General features: G+C 46.2%; 1 protein-coding gene across 5 annotated transcripts in view; it reads right to left on the bottom strand.

The window, feature by feature from the left end:
• Positions 1 to 23,152, bottom strand: part of GRB10 (growth factor receptor bound protein 10) — a 171,138-nt gene that overhangs the window by 105,845 nt on the left and 42,141 nt on the right. The window lies entirely within an intron of this gene.

The raw sequence follows: 23,152 nt of genomic DNA, 5'->3' as shown, positions 1-23,152 counted from the left end.
CCTTCCCATTCCTCTCCCCACAACAGAAACCCTGTGGGGTGGGTGAGGCTGAGAGAGCCCTGATATCACTGCCCTGTCAGAACAGCTTTATCAGTGCTGTGGGGAGCCCAAGGTCACCCAGCTGGCTGCATTTGGGGGAGTGTGGAATCAAACCCCGCTCACCAGATTAGAAGTCCGCACTCCTAACCACTACACCAAACTAGCCTGAATAGCTAATTTCACAATGCTTAGAATCATAGAATCATAGAATCATAGAGTTGGAAGGGGCCATACAGGCCATCTAGTCCAACCCCCTGCTCAACGCAGGATTAGCCCTAAGCATCCTAAAGCATCCAAGAAAAGTGTGTATCCAACCTTTGCTTGAAGACTGCCAGTGAGGGGGAGCTCACCACCTCCTTAGGCAGCCTATTCCACTGCTGAACTACTCTGACTGAAAAAAACTTTTTCCTGATATCTAGCCTATATCGTTGTACTTGAAGTTTAAACCCATTACTGCGTGTCCTTTCCTCTGCAGCCAGCAGAAACAGCATCCTGCCCTCCTCCAAGTGACAACCTTTCAAATACTTAAAGAGGGCTATCATGTCCCCTCTCAACCTCCTTTTCTCCAGGCTGAACATTCCCAAGTCCCTCAACCTATCTTCATAGGGCTTGGTCCCTTGGCCCCAGATCATCTTCGTCGCTCTCCTCTGTACCCTTTCAATTTTATCGATGTCCTTCTTGAAGTGAGGCCTCCAGAACTGCACACAGTACTCCAGGTGTGGTCTGACCAGTGCCGTATACAATGGGACTATGACATCTTGTGATTTTGATGTGATGGCTCTGTTGATACAGCCCAAAATGGCATTTGCCTTTTTTACCGCTGCATCACACTGCCTGCTCATGTTCAGTTTACAATCCACAAGTACCCCAAGGTCTCGTTCACACACAGTGCTACCTAGAAGCGTATCCCCCATCCAGTAGGCATGCTTTTCATTTTTCTGACCCAGATGCAGAACTTTACACTTATCTTTATTAAATTGCATCTTGTTCTCATTTGCCCATTTTTCCATTGTGTTCAGATCTCGTTGATCTTAAAATGCAAACAGATAGTACATGAAGCTGAGTTAAAATGCAAACTGATAGTACTTGAAGCTGAGTTATAATTGCCATCATGACTTGCTTGAAGATTGGTTGGAAGTCTGAACAATGACCTGGAACTTCCCAAATCTAGTGTACTGGCTTTTGGAATACAGGTTCCATCAGACCTTCCAACAGCATGCTATATGACCCACACTGGTCTCGGCCAAAGAGCACAAATGGGTATCTGTGCCAAAATCTTGAAAAAACATCTCTAAACCCACAAGAGCCTAACAACTACAGGCCCGTATCTCACTTAGCGTTTCTGGGCAAGATGATAGAAAGGGCAGTCGCAAACCAACTGACGGAATACCTGGAAGAAGCTTCGGTCCTAGACCCATCCCAGTCAGGCTTCCGGCCTGGCCATGGGGTAGAGACAGCACTAGTCACCCTGACGGACGACCTCCGTCGCCAGTTGGATCGAGGCGGGTCAGCAATGCTGATATTATTAGACCTCTCAGCAGCGTTCGACACAGTCGATCATGAGCTTTTAGCTCGCCGCCTCATCGATGCTGGAATACGAGGGACAGCCCTTCAGTGGCTGATCTCCTTCCTCCAGGATCGTGGATAGAGGGTTGCAATAGGAGAGAAAACATCAGACCGCCAGCAACTTACTTGTGGAGTCCCACAAGGAGCGGTCCTCTCTCCTATCCTATTCAACATCTTCATGCGCCCTCTCGCCCAACTGGTATGGAGGTTTGGGCTGGGTTGCCATCAATATGCAGATGACACCCAGCTCTTCCTCCTGATGGATGGCCGCCCTGACTCTCCCCCAGAAGCATTAGCCAGCTGCCTGGAAGCAGTGACGAGATGGCTCAAGCAGAGTCATCTGAAGCTCAATCCTTCAAAGACGGAGGTCCTGTGGCTAGGTAGGAAGGGCCCATGCGAGGAGGCGCGCCTGCCTACCCTGGATGGCGTGCAGCTCTCTACGGCTCACTCCGCCAGGAACCTAGGCGTGATTCTGGACGCTTCCCTCACAATGGAAGCTCAGATCACCAAGGTAGCGCGGCTGGCATTCTACCATCTCTGCCAAGCCAAGCTACTGGCACCCTACCTGGCCCCGGAACACCTAGCCACAGTGATCCATGCGACGGTCACCTCTAGACTGGACTTTTGTAACTCGCTCTACGCAGGCCTGCCCTTAGCCCTGACCTGGAAACTACAGCTGGTTCAAAATGCAGCAGCCAGGATCCTCACAGCAACACCGTGGAGGTCCCACATCCGGCCCATTCTTCGCCAACTGCAATGGTTACCAGTTGAATTACGGATCAGACTAAAGGTTCTGGTAATTACCTTCAAGGCCATACGCGGTCAGGGCCCAGTGTACCTGAGGGACCGCCTCCCCGCCTATGCCCCCAAAAGAGCTCTGCGCTCCACTACCACCAACCAGCTAAGGATCCCTGGCCCTAAAGAAGTCCGTCTGGTCTCGACCAGGGCCAGAGCATTCTCTGTCCTGGCTGCCACCTGGTGGAATGAGCTCCCGGAGGAGATCAGGGTCCTGATGGAGCTTAAACAGTTCCGCAGGGCCTGCAAAAAGGAGCTCTTCCGCCAGGCATTTGGCCGAGACCAGACGTAATCAACAGCGACCGAAGGGCCCCTGCTCCCCCCGCCCCTCCTCAGAATTCCACCAATAAGCCCTGGACCTGTTTGTACTACTATATTGTTATACTGTTATATTGTGCTGTTATTTGGTTACAATTATTAGTTATCAGTTATACATGTTTTACAGACTGTTTTATGTATTGTTCTTTGTTATGATGTAAACTGCCCTGAGATAGATAGATAGATAGATAGATAGATAGATAGATAGATAGATAGATAGATAGATAGATAGATAGATAGATAGATAGATAGATAGATAGATAGATAGATAGATAGATAGATAGATAGATAGATAGATAGATAGATAGATAGATAGATAGATAGATAGAGGTTTTCCCTGAGGAACAACTGACAAAAACAAGGGCTCAATATGGCTTTATGAGCCCTGCTTGGTACTTACTCAGCTTCTCCCACTCCCAAATGAACACCACCTAGTAGTGGAGGAAAGCATTGTCAATGCCGATATGTAGGGTTGGGCGCTTCAGTGTCCGAAGCAGCTGTTCACACCTGTTCACACCTGAAGCAGCCAGTGCAGGCGCGAACGGCCACTTTGGATGCCGAAGCGCCCAACTCTAGTCAAGAGTCATCCAGAGATGGTTCCCCATTGCCACCCTCTGAATTGAAGTCTCCCATCTAAGTACTAACCAGGTCCAGCCCTACTTAGGTCTCAAAATCTGATGGGATTATGCTAACCTGAGCCACCAAGTCAAGGTGAACAAAACCCAACTGCTGTTCTGAGTGGCAACTGGTCCATTGGTCACCTCAACAGGAATCTGTAATTCAGCCAATTTATTCCAACTTACCCCGTCAAGGATCGCTGGATTGTCATGGTGAAGGGGCTTGCGTAGCTCAGTGAAGCTATGAGCTATGCCATGCAGGGCCACCCAAGACGGACAGGTCATAACTGAGAGCTCTGACAAAAGGTGATCCACTGGAGAAGGAAATGGCAAACCACTCCAGTACCTTTGCCATGAAAACCCAATGGACAAGTTCAAAAGGCAAAACGATATGATGCCGGAAGATGAGCCCCTCAGGTCGGAAGGTGTCCAATATGCTACTGGGGATAAGCAGACAGCTAGTACGAGTAGCGCCAGAATGAATGAAGCGACTGGGCCAAAGCTGAAAGGAACTCAGTGGTGGAAGTAACTGGTGGCGAAAAGACAGTCCGATGCTGTAAAGATTTTTATTCCATAAGAACCTGGAACGTCAGATCCATGAGTCAAGGCAAGTTGGATGTGGTCTGACCTGCCTGGCTGAACCTCTTGTGGGTTCATCTACCATTTGATAAATGAAATTGTCAGCCAGGCAGGTCAGAAAGTTGCATGACTGAGGACGCTTCGCAGAGTTTGTTTCCCAGCACACATCTGGGAAATTGAAGTCACCCATGATGACAAGGTCCTGCTGCTAGGATATTTTCTCAAGCTGCTCACAAAGTGCAGCATCCACATCCTCTCGTTGGTCAAGCGGTTGGTAGCAGACACCAACCACCACACTGTTTGTTTTCCCCTCGCTTATTTTCACCCAGATGCTTTCCACTGTAGATATGCTCTCCTTCACTAGAATTTCCTGACAGGTAAGCCCTTTCCTCACATACAGTGCCACTCCTCCACCTCTTCGATCTATTCTGTTTTTTCTGAACAGTTCATATCCATCCACCATTACATTCCAGTCATGAGAATCATTCCACCAAGTTTCTGTGATGCCTACTAGATCATACCTTTCCATCAGCATGAGAAGTTCCAGCTCTTCCTTTTTATTGCCCATGCTTCTGGATTTTCAGATCGTTAGGTGGATAGGGAATTGGTTAGAGAACTGCACTCATAGAGTTGTTGTCAATGGTGTTTCATCAGACTGGAGAGAGGTGAGTAGCGGGGTACCTCAGGGCTCGGTGCCTTCGTGGCCCGGCCCCGGGCTGCGGCCTACGGGTTGGGGAGCACTGGTATACAGCACTGGTCAGACCACACCTGGAGTACTGTGTGCAGTTCTGGAGGCCTCACTTCAAGAAGGACGTAGATAAAATTGAAAGGGTACAGAGGAGAGTGACGAGGATGATCTGGGGCCAAGGGACCAAGCCCTATGAAGATAGGTTGAGGGACTTGGGAATGTTCAGCCTGTGGAAACGGAGGTTGAGAGGGGACATGATAGCCCTCTTTAAGTATTTGAAAGGTTGTCACGTGGAGGAGGGCAGGATGCTGTTTCTGTTGGCTGCGGAGAAGAGGACACGCAGTAATGGGTTTAAACTTCAAGTACAACGATATAGGCTAGATATCAGGGGGAAAAATTTCACAGTCAGAGTAGTTCAGCAGTGGAATAGGCTGCCTAAGGAGGTGGTGAACTCCCCCTCACTGGCAGTCTTCAAGCAAAGGTTGGATACACACTTTTCATGGATGCTTCAGGATACTTTGGCCTGATCCTGCATTGAGCAGGGGGTTGGACTAGGCGGCCTGTATGGCCCCTTCCAACTCTATGATTCTATGATTCTATTTAATTCAGATGACCATCAGGTATACTATTGTGGGCAAGCATCTCGCAGAAGAAATGGAGTAGCTTTCATAATTAATAAAACAGTATGAAAAGCAATATTAGGATACAATCCCCAATATTAGGATACAATCCCCAAAATGACAGAATGATCTCAGTTCGAATCCAAGGCAAACCATTCAACATCACAGTGATCCAGGTCTATGCCCCAACCACTGCTGCTGAAGAGGATGAAGTTGACCAGTTCTAGGAAGCCCTACAACACCTTCTAGAAGCAACACGAAAAAATGGTGTGCTTATCATCATGGGGGATTGGAATGCTAAAGTAGGAAGCCAAAAGAAAACCGGGATAACAGGCAAGTTTGGCCTTGGAGTACAAAATGAAGCAGGGCACAGGCTGGTAGAATTTGGCCAAGAGAATAAAAGGGAATAAAAGGAGAACGTATCCTTGGGTGGACTACAGGCCCAATCTCTGGTGACCATCTGGTTCCTGCTAGAATTCTCACAGATCATAGCAGGTCAGGTGGACTTTGGTCTGAGCCAGTAAAGCACAAATTACCTTCTTAAGCAAGAACAAATTCTCAGGATCAGTCCCCACAGCTTAGTGACAAGGGCTTGTGAATGTCACATATATAGTACAGACTAGAGGTCCACAGCCTTTTTTAGCTTGTGGGCCCCTTTGGGATTCTAGGGTGTTTGTCATAAACAAAAATGGCTGCCGCGGGAAGCAAAGCCCCCCTCCCCAAACACAAACACACAGAAAGAGAGAGAGGGAATTCCAAGTGCAAAGGAGAAAAGAGGTAATTTTTCTTATAAAGGCACTGAGAAAAGAATAAGAGACTGAGAATAAACCCACACTCTGATGGGAGCTGCCACTGAAATATTATTCCAATACTAGGAATGGGCAGAGGTCGGGCGTTGGGCAACGTCCTCTCCCCGCGCGTAGGCGGGGGGAGGCGGTGTAGTGGTGGGCAGCAGCTCTTGGGGGAAAGCGGGGAAGTGGCGCAGCTTGGGCTGGGGGGCGGCGCGGGCAACGGGGATGGGAAGCATGCAGGCTTGGGAGTCTGAGCATGCGTGCTGCAGCTGGGGGGTGGGGTGCCAGGGCCACGATGGCATGTAGGCCCCTGCAACCAGGCATGCACATGACTCCATGCATGCCTGGTTCATTTTCGCGCTGTGGCGGCGGCCAGGGCGCGCTGGCTGGTGGTGGCGCTGGTAAAAGGGGAGGAAAGGGGCAGCGACTCGAAGGACTGGTGGAAGGTGAGATTGGTCTCGGCAAGCGGGGATCGGCCGAGTAAACGGGGGGTCGGGGTGGGAAGGGCTGGGACAGGGGCTGGGCGAGAGGCGGCGGGTGGGTATCGGGGGTGGCGGGGTGGGAAGGGGTCGGAGGAGGGTGGGGGGTTAGCGCGCGGCGGGCGGGTGCGTGAGTGTGTGTGTGGAGGGGGGTGTTTGTAGCATGGGAAACGGCGGCGGGGCAGGAAGGGGTCTGGGGATGGAGGGGGGTAGTTGGCGTTGCCCGGTCTTATGGTGTTATGGGGGGGCGGGAAAGGAGCAGGGATGCTGCATCTTCGAGGAGGCGTCCCTGCTCCTTTCCCTAGAGCGATGGGAAAGCGGGAGGACTCACTGTGGCGGAAGGCTGCGTGTCCTTCTGCGCGGCGAGTCCCCTGGCGGGCGAGGCGAATTCGCCCCTCTCGAGTTTTTATCATGGACAGAGCCCGCCCTAACTCCTCCCCAATAGCCCTTAGGGCTTTATTTTATCTGCTCCGCAAGAGCGGTTAAAGATGTGTAATAGACAATCAGATATCCAGTGGCCAATCAGAAGCCCTGATGGAAGGAGGGCTTTTCAAGTTCCAGTAAGTCTACAATAAAGCTGCTTACACATGAGAAGGTAGATATGTTGGAGAGGGGGCCAACTGGATTGCTACAGCTTTGGAGACCAGGGCGAGGAGAAATGGGTTCAACCCACAGACTTAATAACCGGGCTGCGTGGACAGGTTTTCAGGCCTGCATCAGGTTTGTAACACAGCAGACTGAGTTCTTAGTCCAGGGATTCCCAGCCTGCAGGGGTCCACGGTGTTTCCCCTCCTGCCTTAATTGTGACTGAGTAGTCACAAGCTACAGAACCCTCCGCTTCATTTGCTTCCCTCCCCGCTATCAAGCTTGAGTGAATTCTCTCGCGGTTTCTGCATCTGGGAGGGGGCAGAGTCTGCACAGTTAGTTGCTCCCGCCTTAACCCACATCCTGTTCCCGCCCCCGTCCTCCTTGAGCCTGCCTGTTAACATGAGTGGTGACCTCTCTTCCGATGACATGTGACTTCCAGGGGCGTGGCAGGAAAGTGAGCTGACAGCACTTCTGAGACTTCTCAAAGCCTAATAAATTATTTCAGGAGCTCCTCCATGGTCAAAAGCTTGAAAAAGGCTGTCCATGAAGTCACATATGGCCCCCTGAAGCTACCCCATATAGAATCACAGAGTTGGAAGGGAGCTCCAGGGTCATCTAGTCCAACCCCCTGCAGAATACAGGGTTAATGTCCCTGGTGTGTCACGTGACCCTTACAAGCCAAACCAATCCAAGCCAGAGGTCTAAAAGCATGTACCCAAGAGCATAGGGATGTCCCCAGTCCAATTTTAGCTTTAAATTGCAATAGTCCTGTGTAACACCAAGCCAGGCAGGCAGCCTCTTTAATGCATTTTAGGCTCGACAAACTACTCCCAATCACCTTGTTCATTTTGACTGGAAATTGGCTTTATGTGGTTTGTAGGCTACTCCAGTTGTTTGGCCAGAAGTTCCCTGCAGTCGTCACATACTAACTCGTATGCATAGGACTGCTTGTAACAGTATGTAATGCCATTTTTAAAAAGGGACACACACAAGCACACCAGGACTATGTTAAGAGCCGGGCTGGAAGGCCAAAACACAACCACTCGGCTACCTGAAATCACATTTCATGCGCCTTGTCTATTTATACAAGGTATCTGAAGACAAACAAGGCAGGCGAGCCAACCCCAGCAGCAATCTAGCTGTCCACGGGAACAAGGTCAGAAGGCTGATTAAGCATTCTGTGTCAGGCTTGGCCCCTGAAGGGGCAACCAGGGGTCCAGGTACACAAAGACCAGGCTTTCCGTATATTCCCGTGATTCACATTTAGTTTGTTCCCTTATTTCCCTTCCCTCGACAGACCTGCTCAAAGCCACAGACATGCTTCTGACTTCACAAGGGTGATGTGACAGATGGTTTTCTTAGGCCTACTTCAAATAGTAGCCAGTGCAAAGTAAAAGGTGCAAGATCTACCTTCGATAGAGGACTGGCTGACCAAGCTGGCAGACCTGGCCAAAATGGCTAAACTGACAGAAGATTTTCAAGAACAATGGGGCCCCTACTTTAACTATCTGAGAAGATAAACTAAATGAGATGGAATGATTTCTTTTGTCATAATAAGTTATAAGAGTATAATCTGTATTTATTTAGATTTCTTTACCGCCCATTTCTTTGCAGCTCTGGGCAGTTTACATTGAACATTATCTAACTTACATGGATTGATATACTGACTGTAACATCAACAACGTTCAAATAAGGCAAGAAAAGATGACAAAACCACATTTATAATATAAATAAAAATTAACAGTAACACTGGGAGGTTAATTCTTTCAGTCATGGAGGGGGCATTTGGGGGCCCAGCAGGTGTTATAAGTCGGTTGGGCTGGTCAAAGAGCTCCCTCTTGTGGGCCCTGCGGTGGAAGTTCGGGCATAATGAATAACAACTTATTCTTTGCATATATACTCTATTTCTTCTATAAATGAAAGATAAAAATCTATATATAAAAAGACAATGCTGTAAAAGTGCTACACTCAATATGCCAGCAAAACTCAACAATGGCCACAGGATCGGAAAGGGTCAGTTTACATTCCAATCCCAAAGAAGGGCAATGCCAAAGAATGTTCAAACTACCGCACCATTGCACTCATTTCTCATGCTAGCAAAGTTATGCTCAAAATCCTACAAGGAAGGCTCCAGCAATATGTGGACCGAGAACTTCCAGATGTAGAGACAGGATTTCGAAGAGGCAGAGGAGCTAGAGATCAAATTGCCAACATACGCTGAATCATGGAGAAAACTAGGGAGTTCCAGAAGAACAATTACTTCTGCTTCATTGACTATACTAAAGCCTTTGATTGTGTGGAGCACAACAAATTGTGGCAAGTTCTTAAAGAGATGGGAATACCAGAGCATCTTATCTGTCTCTTGAGAAACCTATATGCAGGTCAAGAAGCAACAATGAGAATCAGGCATGGAATCACTGATTGGTTCAAAATTGAGAAATACTGTCACCTTGCCTATTTAACTTGTATGCGGAGCACATCATGAGAAAGGTGCGGTTAGATGAGTCACAAATTGGGATCAAGATTGCAGGGAGAAATATCAACAACCTAAGATATGCAGATGATACCACTCTAATGGCAGAAAGTGAAGAGGAACTAAAGAGCCTGTTGATGCGGATGAAGGAGGAGAGTGCAAAAGTTGGCTTTAAACTCAACATCAAGAAAACGAAGATCATGGCATCCGACCCTCTCAATTCCTGGCACATAGATGGGGAAGAAATGGAGGTAGTGTCAGATTTTATTTTCCTGGGCTCCAAGATCACTGCAGATGGGGACTGCAGCAAAGAAATTAAAAGACGCTTACTCCTGGGGAGGAAAGCTATGGCAAATCTAGACAGCATCCTAAGAAGCAGAGACATCACCCTGCCAACAAAAGTGCATCTAGCCAAGGCTATGGTCTTCCCAGTTGCAATGTATGGCTGAGAAAGTTGGACCATAAGGAAGGACGAGCGTCAAAGAATTGAGGCTTTTGAACTCTGGTGCTGGAGAAGACTCTTGCGAGTCCCTTGGACTGCAAGGCGAACAAACCAGTCAGTCCTAGATGAGATCAGCCCTGACTGCTCCTTAGAAGGCCAGATCCTGAAGATGAAACTCAAATACTTTGGCCACCTCATGAGAAGGAAGGACTCCCTGGAGAAGAGCCTAATGCTGGGAGCGATTGAGGGCAAAAGAAGAAGGGGACAACAGAGAATGAGATGGCTGGATGGAGTCACTGAAGCAGTAGGTGCAAACTTTAATGGACTCCGGGCAATTGTAGAGGACAGGACGGCCAGGAGGATCATTGTCCATGGGGTCGCGATGGGTTGGACATGACTTTGCACCTAACAACAACAACAATATATTTTAAAAAATTTCCCAGGGCGGTTTTCTCCTTATTTGGGCAGGTCGACTTGGCCCCCTCCCTAAGTGGGAAGCACAGCCTGCCCAAGGATTCCTGTCTTCCCAGGTTTTCCCTTGCCCTGGCAGCCATTTCTGACCCTATCAGGCCTTGCTAGGATTGCCAACTTCCTGGTGGTGCCTGGAGCTCTCCCAAACTTACAAGCGATCTCCAAATGACACAGCTCATTTTCCCTGATGAGAACTACTGCTTTGTATGGTGAGCTTTATGACAGCTGAGATGAATGCTTCCTTGTTTTGCTCAGGCAAGGCACTGCACACACAAAAATGTGTGTCTTCTCCATGTATCTGTCTTATCTCCTTTTAAAGCCACTTATGCCTGGGGTTCCTTCGGAAACCCTACGGAGGGGCCACCATAAATCGGCTGCAACGAGAGGGCACTTTCCACCACGTTTGGGACTAGGGATGCTGGTCCCCAAGCAGGACCTGGGGATCCCCTGGAATGACAGCTCATCTCCAGACGAAAGAGATCGGTTCCCCTGAGGGAAAAGGCTGCTTTGGAGGGTGCCCTCCATTGAATTCTGCTCCTCTGCCCCAAATCCTACCCACTCCCAGCTCCACCCCCAAAGTCCCCAGGTATTTCCCAGCCCAGAGCTGGCAACTCTACTTGGAGCCAGCATGATAGGCATTCCACAATTTGTTGAGTAAAAAAATACAGAAGATAGGTTTTAAAGGTTCAGAGAAAACTCTTTCTGATGCAAAGAAACCACACCCTGGAACTTCTACTAAGCATCCTGCAGCCTGGAGGAAGGCTTTCACAGTCAATTCCCACGACCCTCTTAACACTGAACATCAAGAGAACCAGCAGGACTGACATCTTAAGTAGTGGCCAAATTACATACAGCCACAACCCCTCTGCAGAACTCCCTGGGGAGGGGAGGGGAGGGGAGGACAAGAGACCGAAGACCAGCTGGCAAGGAGCCGGCAGCCTCTCCAGTCGGCAGGGCTACTTTTCCCCACTGCCAATCTCCTCGGAAAAAATTTGCAGGGAGCACTTAATTTTCTACTTCACTGCTGCCTGGACAATGAAATAAGCAACAGCTCGTTTTGAATTTTTGTTCCCTCCCCCTCAACCCAGATTTACTGACACACTTGAAACAAAAGGAAATGGCTGCAGCGCTTTGGAAAAAAGTACATACCAACACTTTGGTCAAAGCAAGGACAATGGCTCCTTTAATGCCGTATGAGCACACCAAAACACTGGGCTGCATTAAGATTCCTCCGAGATCAAAGGGCTCCTGTAATTACCGGCATGTTTATTGATAGAACGTTTTCGTGTGCCAGCAGCTACAAGAGAACCGCTGTACACAAAACGAGGGGCAGCCAATGGCAGTCTTCCTCCAGAAAGGCCAATGGCAAAGGGAGACCTTGGCATCTTTCTTTACATGCCCCAGATTTACACTGGTTTACACATTTTTGTCTACCCAGAGCAATCCTTGGCAATATTAGGCCAGGAGAATATGTTGAACGGAAGAATGTTATCCTTTGTCTTTCTCAGACTCTCCCTCCAAAAGCAACCTGTGCCCACCCCCAGCTAAGGTTGCCAACTCTAGATGGAGAAATTACTGGAGATATGGGGGCAGTCCCTTGGGAGGGACCTCAAAGAGGTATGTCACTGAGCCCACCCTCAAGAGGTGGAGCAGATATTAAAGGGAAAGTGTAAAGTTTACACATAAGTGTAAAGTTCTGCATCTGGGTCACAAAAAATGAAAAGCATGCCTACTGGATGGGGGATACGCTTCTAGGTAGCACTGTGTGTGAACGAGACCTTGGGGTACTTGTGGATTGTAAACTAAACATGAGCAGGCAGTGTGATGCAGCGGTAAAAAAGGCAAATGCCATTTTGGGCTGTATCAACAGAGGCATCACATCAAAATCACAAGATGTCATAGTCCCATTGTATACAGCACTGGTCAGACCACACCTGGAGTACTGTGTGCAGTTCTGGAGGCCTCACTTCAAGAAGGACGTTGATAAAATTGAAAGGGTACAGAGGAGAGTGACGAAGATGATCTGGGGCCAAGGGACCAAGCCCTATGAAGATAGGTTGAGGGACGTGGGAATGTTCAGCCTGGAGAAAAGGAGGCGGAGAGGGGACATGATAGCCCTCTTTAAGTATTTGAAAGGTTGTCACTTGGAGGAGGGCAGGATGCTGTTCCCGTTGGCTGCAGAGGAGAGGACACACAGTAATGGGTTTAAACTTCAAGTACAATGATATAGGCTAGATATCAGGAAAAAAATTTTCACAGTCAGAGTAGTTCAGCAGTGGAATAGGCTGCCTAAGGAGGTGGTGAGCTCCCCCTCACTGGCAGTCTTCAAGCAAAGGTTGGATACACACTTTTCTTGGATGCTTTAGGATGCTTAGGGCTGATCCTGCGTTGAGCAGGGGGTTGGGCTAGATGGCCTGTATGGCCCCTTCCCACTCTATGATTCTAAGAGCAGCCATTTTCTCCACTGGAACTGATTATTGTAGGCTGGAGATCTGGTGTCTCTAACCTGGAGATTGGCAACCCTAGTCCAATGCACACAAGCCTCCCTCCATAATCCATATTTCTCTCCCTCCCATAAACTGTTCCCCCTTTCCACTTCGTGTTAAGTTTACTTTGGCATTAGATGTGCCCCAATCTAATTGTAGTTCCCTGAAACCACAATATGAAAGCCAAGACTGGAAGCAGGCTTGCAAAATTACAATTACCACAGGTCCCAGCTAGATTAACCATGGTTGCAACAGAAAACAGAACCTATCCCGGGCTATATTAAACAATTTCACAATGAATACAAATAAACATTTCTTATCTCTTCTTTTTTTATATATATATGTATATAAGCACAACCAGAACGGCCTCCAGATTGAACCGTTTTCAATTGGGCTTTCCTCAGTGGTTGTCAAGTTTTCCTTTTAAATTATATATATGTGGCCTTTGGCTCTCAGGTTTGGGGAGGTCTAGTCAAAAGACTCCAATACTGAGGACATGAGAGAGAAGGCGCACTCATTCCAGAGGCTGTCCGTGGCTTGCAAGGAACCGGTGATACACAACACATGATGCCTAGGTTAGTCTCTTGGGCACTACAGATAGGGATGATTCCAGGAGTAGGTGGGTCCCTCTTCTCCCCAGCTGCAGGCATACATGCCTCCCTTGTCTACCAGCCTACCTTTCTCTGCTCAGAAGCCCTTCCCCCTGTCCATGTTTACAACTGCCGAGAGACCTTTCCCAGAGGCTCTGGGCAGTACGTGCAGAAGGGGGCATGGTGGTGGTAGGCTAGCAAGGGAGCAGGCGGGGGGGAAACCTTGAGTTGCCACCTCACAGAGTATGTTGACGCCAGCCCTGCCTACATGCTCGCTTGCTGATGCATGTGGTTTTACTGCTCCGGAATGGGATCGGCCCATGCAAGCAACACAATGCTGGAGGAAGAAGAGAGGTTTCTGAAGCCCTGCTCTGTGCCACTGCAGCAGGGATTCCCTACTCAGATTGCACCCTCACCCTTGAGAAATCCATACAAATATTCTTCAGGCTTTGAGAAACCCCAGAAGTGACGCGATCCTGCAGAATATGGTTGGGAAGCAGAGCTGTGGACACGCCCACCCGGGGCCCCTCCCCTTCCCACCCCTTCCAGGCCCATCATTGGCCATTTTGGGAGGGGGTGGGTGGGTCGACATGACTATATGCAGTCATATCACCAGTGAATGTTTAACAAATTATATATAAATATATAAATATATAAATATATAAATATATAAATATATAAATATATAAATATATAAATATATAAATATATAAATATATAAATATATAAATATATAAATATATAAATATATAAATATATAAATAGAGATAGAGATAGAGATAGAGATAGATATAATTAACTTCCACCCATTCTGGAAACCCTTCCAGGACTGTCAAGAAATCTCGGGATTTCACAAAACCCTGGCTGAGAAAGTCTGATCAATCCTAATGAACTGCCTCTATTCTTCCATCTGCGGTCAGCAAGCTGGCAAAACGTCTACAAAAAGAGTACATATTGGACAAGTCAGCTTCTATCACAGTGCTCTGAAAACCAAATTAGGCCTGGAGGGGCTAGGAAGGGAAGAAAAGGGGAGGGGGGGCCCTGGGGGGGGGCATGCACACAGCTCTACTTCCCAACCCTGTTCTGCATCATTAGGCCACCTCTGGGATTTCTCAGTGCTTGAAAAATGTCACAGGGTAATGTAAATGGTAATTTACAATGGTAAAAAAAATGTTGAGAAAGCGTGTGCTAAGGGGAAGCCCTTGTTGAGTGTTGGTGTTCCTAACATTGCTTGTCCTGAACTGTAAAGGCTCCCTCTTGGGGTATCTAACGCCATGTGCAGCCAAACACGCCAGGAAAAGAAGGTTGCCAGACCTAAGCCCTCCGCCCTCAGAAAGGCATCCATGACAATCTCACAGGCCCTCCGTCACTATCTGCGAAGCTTTGTGCTGATTACGGGGCACGCTGACCCTGTTGCTCTCTTCCTGTTTGTCATGGCTGGCTGCTTGACAAAACTCAGAGCGGACAAAATATTTCCAAGTAGTCTGAAACGAAAGCTGGCAAGTGTTGGAAAGTGCAGAAATATTTCTGTGCCCTGGGGGGGAAATCCATCTCCTAATGTTGAACAGAGAAGCCCGGTTTTTTAAAGGATCACACACGCATTCATCCTTCAGAGGATGCCCCCCCCCCCCAAAAAAAAGTATCAGCCCTCAAAATCAGCAGGGTGTGTTGTGAAACTGTGGTGGTCTTAGTGATTCTATGACTCTAGATGAAAAACCACGATGGGACCCCAGAATCACTCCTACCATATCACGGCTGCCGTTTCTACCTACTAAAGAGGCCAGCCTCCATGTGGGGTCTGGGGGTCCCCCAGAATTACAGTTCATCTCAAGAGTACAGAACGCAGTTCCCTTGAAGAAAATGGATGATATGGAGTGGGACACCTTCAAGGATCGCTGCCTTGTCGTGGCAAGGGGCTTGCGTAGCTCAGTGAAGCTGTGAGCTATGCCGTGCAGGGCCACCCAAGACGGACAGGTCATAGCTGAGAGCTCTGACAAAAGGTGATCCACTGGAGAAGGAAATGGCAAACCACTCCAGTATCTTTGCCATGAAAACCCAATGGACAAGTTCAAAAGGCAAAACGATAAGATGCCGGAAGATGAGCCCCTCAGGTCGGAAGGTGTCCAATATGCTACTGGGGATGAGCAGACGGCTAGTACGAGTAGCGCCAGAATGAATGAAGCGACTGGGCCAAAGCCGAAAGGACACTCAGTTGTGGAAGTAACTGGTAGAGAAAAGACGGTCCGATGCTGTAAAGATTTTTATTCAATAGGAACCTGGAACGTCAGATCCATGAATCAAGGCAAGCTGGACGTGGTTAAACAAGAGATGACAAGACTGAACATCGACATTTTATGAACCAGTGAACTAAAATGGACAGGAATGGGTGAATTTAATTCAGATGACCATCAGGTTATACTATTGTGGGCAAGCATCTCGCAGAAGAAATGGAGTAGCCTTCATAATTAATAAAACAGTAGGAAAAACAATATTAAGATACAATCCCCAAATGACAGAATGATCTCAGTTCGAATCCAAGGCAAACCATTCAACATCACAGTAATCCAGGTCTATGCCCCAACCACTGCTGCTGAAGAGGATGAAGTTGACCAGTTCTATGAAGCCCTACAACATCTTCTAGAAGCAACGCCAAGAAATGATGTGCTTATCATCATGGGAGATTGGAATGCTAAAGTAGGAAGCCAAAAGATAACCGGGATAACAAGCAAGTTTGGCCTTGGAGTACAAAATGAAGCAGGGCACAGGCTGGTAGAATTTGGCCAAGAGAATACAATAGTCATAGCAAACACTCTTTTCCAACAACCCAAGAGACCATTCTAGACATGGACATCACCAGACGGTCAACACAGAAATCAGATTGACTATGTGTTCTGCAGCCAAAGATGTAGAAGTTCTATACAATCATTAAAAACATGACTAGGAGCTGATTGTGGTTCAGATCATCAGAAAAATGGCTGTCTGAAGAAGCTTTACAAATAGCTGAGGAGAGAGAGGAAGTGAAAGGCAAGGGAGAAAGAGAAAGATAAACCCAATTAAATGCAGAATTCCAGAGAATAGCTAGAAGAGATAAGAATGCCTTCTTAAATGAACAGTGCGACCAATTAGAAGAAAACAATAGAATAGGGAGGACCAGAGATCTCTTCAAGAAAATTGGAGATATGAAGAGAACATTTCATGCAAAGATGGGTATGATAAAGGACCTAACAGAAGCAAAATAGATTTTTTTAAAGGTGGCAAAATTATAAAGAAGAACTATACAAGAGCGAGCTTAACGTCCCTGATAACCACAATGGGGTAGTCACTGACCTGGAGCCAGACATCTTGGAATGTGAAGTCAAATGGGCCTTAGGAAGTCTGAGCAACAATAAGCCTAGTGGAGGTGACAACATTCCAGTTGAACTATTCAAAATTTTAAAAGACGATTTAGTAAAAGTGCTACACTCAATATGACAGCAAATTTGGAAAACTCAACAGTGGTCACAGGATTGGAAAAGGTCAGTTTACATTCCAATCCCAAAGAAGGGCAACGCCAAAGAATGTTCAAACTACCATCCCAGATGTGTGCTGGGAAACAAACTCTGCGAAGCGTCCTCAGTCATGCAACTTTCTGACCTGCCTGGCTGACAATTTCATTTATCAAATGGTAGAGGAACCCACAAGAGGTTCAGCCATATTGGACTTAATACTGACCAACAGGCAAGAGTTGGTGGATGAGGTGAAGGAGGTGGGGACCCTAGGGGGAAGTGACCATGTCCTCATAGAATTCCTTTTGTGATGGAGAGCCAAGGAAGCTTGTAGCCAGACGCGGATGTTGGATTTTCGTAGGGCAAACTTTAATAAACTCAGAGACATGATGAGTGTCATACCATGGATGAGAATGCTGGAAGGGAAGGGAGCATGTGAAGGGTGGGCGCTACTCAAACAAGAGCTATTGCATGCTCAATCAATGACTATCCCAGAAAGACGAAAACACTGCAGGAGCTCTAAGAAGCCTATTTAGATGAACAGAGAACTTCAAGAGGAACTAAGAAAGAAAAGGGAAATGTTCAGGAAATGGAGGTAAGGACAGAGCTCTAAAGAAGAGTACCTACAGGTTACTAGGCACTGTAGATCAATCATCAGAATGGCCAAAGCTGAGAGTGAGCTAAGATTGGCCAAGGAAGCCCACTATAACAAGAAAAGATTTTTCAGTTATGTGAGGAGCAAACGTAAAGTAAAGGAGGCAATAGGCCCACTGTTGGGTGCGGATGGACAAACTCTAACGGAAGATGCAGAGAAAGCAGAAAGGCTTAGTGCCTATTTTACATCTGTTTTTTCCCACAGGTCAAAGTGTTTAGGCACATCTAGAGATGGCCGTAGCCAAAGGACAGTGTCTGGGTGGCAGGTTAACATGGATAGAGAGGTTGTCGAAAGGCATTTAGCTATACTGGATGAGTTCAAATCCCCTTGGCCGGATGAAATGCACCCGAGAGTACTCAAAGAACTTTCCAAAGAACTTCCACAGCCCATTTCCATCAGCTTCGGGACCTCTTTAAGGACTGGAGATGTCCCAGAGGACTGGAAGAGAGCAAATGTTATTCCAATCTTCAAAAAAGGGAAGAAGGATGACCTGGGAAACTACAGACCAGTGAGTCTGACCTCTGTTGTGGGGAAGATAATGGAGCAGATATTAAAGAGAGCGATCTGCAAACATCTGGAGGACAATTTGGTGATCCAAGGAAGTCAGCATGGATTTGTCTCCAACAGGTCCTGTCCGGCCAACCTTTTTAGTAAAGCTTTTGATAAGGTTCCCCATGATATTCTGATGGATACATTGAAGGACTACAATCTCGATTTTCAGATAGTTAGTTGGATAGGGAATTGGTTAGGGAACCGCACTCAAAGAGTTGTTGTCAATGGTGTTTCATCAGACTGGAGAGAGGTGAGTAGCAGGGTAACTCAGGGCTCGGTGCTCGGCCCGTTACTTTTTAACATATTTATTAATGATCTAGATGAGGGGGTGGAGGGACTACTCATCAAGTTTGCAGATGACACCAAATTGGGAGGACTGGCAAATACTCCGGAAGATAGAGACAGAGTTCAACGAGATCTGAACACAATGGAAAAATGGGCAAATGAAAACAAGATGCAATTTAATAAAGATAAGTGTAAAGTTCTGCATCTGGGTCAGAAAAATGAAAAGCGGGGGGTGTGGCTAAAGATGTCGTCCTGAGAGGGTGGCAGGGCATCTGCTCTGCTATCTCTGAAGCCTGACAGGGGTCAATTGTGCAAGCAATTGGCAGAAAAGAGGAGGGGTACGCAAACCTCACCTCACCTTTCTACCCAGGAAGTTCTTGGGGCCGTCTCCAATCCTTTAGGGAGTATATCTCCCTGGATTATAGGCTGTCAGTGTTCCAGGTCCAGAGGACGACTGCCATTTTCTACCTCGGACTTTCTTTTCTTTCTTTAATCTTAAAGTATCTGCTTCAACCCTACATGATGATTTACCACAAATGAACGCTTTGAACTGAGGGGAGGACTTCGGCTGAGTTCCAAAACATCATTTACTGCAAGTATCTCTCGCTTTTTTTTTCTCCGTCTCTCTTCCTGCATCAAAGCCCTTTGTTTCCCCCCTCCTCTTACTCTGCTCTGCCTGAAGCCACCTCGTTAAGAGGCAGGCCAATTCTCCTAACTAAGCAGAAGAAGGATTCAAATCAACTCGAATTAATTGGCAAAAGCTCTTATTGTAATTGTTTTGGTTTTCGGAGATAGAGATAAGAGCAGTGAATGTGAAAATCTCACGAGAACTTTGTGCCAGTACGAGAATCCCTGCCTTAACCGGCTTCAATACGTCACATGCCTGTGCCGGAACATTAGAGGATAAAACAGAGGACCTCTACTGGCCACTTGTAAAATTGTTTGGGGCCGGGTTTTTCTAAAGTCAAAATCATGTCTATGTTAAAAAGATTGGCTCATCTAATAGAGATACAAACCCAAGATTACAAAGTATTCTTAGATGGATTGATCAAAAATATCTCCAAGGAGATCCAAGATGGCAAGGAAGAAGTCTTCAATAGGAATGATGGATCAATAACAGTGACTGATGACAGCTTTAAACAAGGTGGAAAACCAACAGCAGAAGAGAAATCTGAAATTCATATCTTCAAGGAGATCCAAGATGCCAAGGAAGACGTCTTTAACAGGAATAATGGATCAATAACAGTGGCTGATGACAGCTCTAAACAAGGTGGAAAACCAACAGTAGAAGAGAAATCTGAAATTCTGGAGACGGAAAATGGGATGCCGGAGTTCTGCAGCCCAGATAAGGACACCCTTTTTAAAAAGACATACAGCCATCTCAAAGCAAGAGTGTACAAAAATCAATCAAAAGAAATATGGATCTGCAGTGAAAGTAACCGATTTAAAGGATCTCTCTGGGGAAAAAATTGTATTGATACTGGAGTCCAGGAGGTGCAACGGCCTCAAGATTTATCGATGCATATTTTGCGGGAAAGAGTACAACTGCACTTTCTACGCCAAAGGCCAATGGGACAGAATATAATTTTACGGGAACGACAAGATGTAGCAAGCCTCGAGATGAGACCCCCTTAAGAAGACCGAAAGCTCATATTGTTTTATGTTTAATGTTATACCGTATTCTATATTTCCATTTTTATGAAAAAGGGGAAGCAGTGTCTCTTTCGCTCTTGTTTTTTTTTTTTTTGTCTCTTTTCTTTTATAGGCATATAGGTAATATAATCATTAGTGCTGAAAATGTAAAATGGGGTTCTCCCCCCTTATTTTTTCTTTCTTCTATTAGTGAATTGTCCCAGGACTAAAGCCTACACTGAGGATGGTTCTTAGAATGGGTCAAGCAAAAATTGTTTTGTAGATGTATTAGAACCAAGGATAAGGAGAAGCTATAGAAGACTGAAAGCTTATATTGTTCTATGTTTAATGTTAAGCATTTAATCTAAACCTGGAAATCTTATTACTCTCTGTATTAACAACATATACTGTATCCTATATTGCTATTTTTATGAAAAAGGGGAAGCAGTGCCTTTTTTCTCTGTTTCTTTTTCTTAGTAGGCATATAGGTAATATAATCGTTAGCGTTGGAAATATAAAATGGGGCTTTCCCCTCTTATTATTTTTTTTATTGGTGTATTGTTATAGGGCCAAAGCTCATATTGATCTGTAGAAAATGCAAAGCTCTCAACTTATACCTGTCAGGATGGCTCTTAGAATGGGCCAAGTATAAATGGTTTGTAGATGTATCTGTATTAAGGATAAGGAGAAATTATGAAATCCTTTTGCAATTTTTTTTCTTTGTACATCTTTAAGGCAAAGCCCTACTTTCCTCTCCCTTTATCAGGGTATTGATACAGGGCCAAAACTAATACTGTGCTATAAGAAATGTTTAATGTTAAGCATCTAACTCAAACCTAGAAATATCTGCTAGGATAGCTCTCAGATTGTATCAAGCAGTTAATGTGAGGTCTACGATCTCTCAAGTAAGTTGATTAATAATAACTTTTCTTTTGTATATCTAAACAGGCTTTTTTTTTTTTTTAATGTAGTGGAAATGTGGATGGCTCTTAGACTCATGGCTCTTAGAGTTTTGGGCAAAAGTTTATATCACTGCGGAGTCAATGTGGGGTCGTATATTCTCAAATGATGACTATATTTCTATCTTTATGAAAATAAAAAAAAATCATTATAAAAAAAAAAAAAAAAGAAAAATGAAAAGCATGCCTACTGGATGGTTGATACACTTCTAGGTAACACTGTGTGTGAACGAGACCTTGGGGTACTTGTGGATTGTAAACTAAACATGAGCAGGCAGTGTGATGCAGCGGTAAAAAAGGCAAATGCCATTTTGGGCTGTATCAACAGGGGTACTTGTGGATTGTAAACTAAACATGAGCAGGCAGTGTGATGCAGCGGTAAAAAAGGCAAATGCCATTTTGGGCTGTATCAACAGGGGCATCACATCAAAATCACAAGATGTCATAGTCCCATTGTATACGGCGCTGGTCAGACCACACCTGGAGTACTGTGTGCAGTTCTGGAGGCCTCACTTCAAGAAGGATGTAGATAAAATTGAAAGGATACAGAGGAGAGCGACGAGGATGATCTGGGGCCAAGGGACCAAGCCCTATGAAGATAGGTTGAGGGACTTGGGAATGTTCAGCCTGGAGAAAAGGAAGTTGAGAGGGGACATGATAGCCCTCTTTAAGTATTTGAAAGGTTGTCACTTGGAGGAGGGCAGGATGCTGTTTCTGTTGGCTGCAGAGGAGAGGACATGCAGTAATGGGTTTAAACTTCAAGTACAACGATATAGGCTAGATATCAGGAAAAAGTTTTTCACAGTCAGAGTAGTTCAGCAGTGGAATAGGCTGCCTAAGGAGGTAGTGATCTCCCCCTCACTGGCAGTTTTCCACTTTTCTTGGATGCTTTAGGATGCTTAGGGCTGATCCTGCGTTGAGCGGGGGGTTGGACTAGATGGCCTGTATGGCCCCTTCCAACTCTATGATTCTATTCTATGATACCGCACCATTGCACTCATTTCTCATGCTAGCAAAGTGATGCTCAAAATCCTACAAGCTAGGCTGCAGCAATATGTGGACCGAGAACTTCCAGAAGTACAGGCAGGATTTCGAAGAGGCAGAGGAGCTAGAGATCAAATTGCCAATCATGGATCATGGAGAAAGCTAGGGAGTTCCAGAAGAACATCTACTTCCACTTCATTGACTATGCTAAAGCGTTTGATTGTGTGGAGCACAACAAATTGTGGCAAGTTCTTAAACAGATGGGAATACCAGAGCATCTTTTTTGTCTCTTGAGAATCCTATCTGCAGGTCAAGAAGCAACAGTGAGAACCGGGTATGAAATCACTGATTGGTTCAAAATTGAGAAAGGAGTTCGGCAAGGCTGCATAATGTCGCCTTGCCTATTTAACTTGCAGGCGGAGCACATCATGAGAAAGGAGGGATTAGATGAGCCACAAATTGGGATCAAGATTGCAGGGAGAAATATCAACAACCTCAGATATGCAGATGATACCACCCTAATGGCAGAAAGTGAAGAGGAACTAAAGAGCATCTTGATGCGGGTGAAGGAGGAGAGTGCAAAAGCTGGCTTGAAACTCAACATCAAGAAAACGAAGATCATGGCATCCGGCCCTCTAAATTCTTGGCAAATAGATGGGGAAGAAATATTATTTTATTTTTTATTATATTATATTATTTGACATCCTGGCAAATAGATGGGGAAGAAATGGAGGTATGGGGAAGAAATGGAGAGTGCAAAAGTTGGCTTGAAACTCAGCATTAAGAAAACGAAGATCATGGCATCCGGCCCTCTCAATTCCTGGCAAATAGCTGGGGAAGAAATGGAGGTAGTGACAGATTTTATTTTCCTGGGCTCCAAGATCACTGCAGATGGGGACTGCAGCAAATAATTTAAAAGATGCTTGCTCCTGGGGAGGAAAGCTATGGCAAATCTAGGAAGGCCGAGCGTCAAAGAATTGAGGCTTTTGAACTCTGGTGCTGGAGAAGACTCTTGCGAGTCCCTTGGACTGCAAGGCGAACAAACCGGTCAGTCCTAG

Source organism: Paroedura picta, chromosome 11, assembly GCF_049243985.1.
Source record: "Paroedura picta isolate Pp20150507F chromosome 11, Ppicta_v3.0, whole genome shotgun sequence".
NCBI classification, from domain to species: Eukaryota; Metazoa; Chordata; class Lepidosauria; order Squamata; family Gekkonidae; genus Paroedura; species Paroedura picta.
The sequence above is the reverse complement of the archived record's forward strand: the minus strand, read 5'-3'. Positions and strand labels throughout refer to the sequence as shown.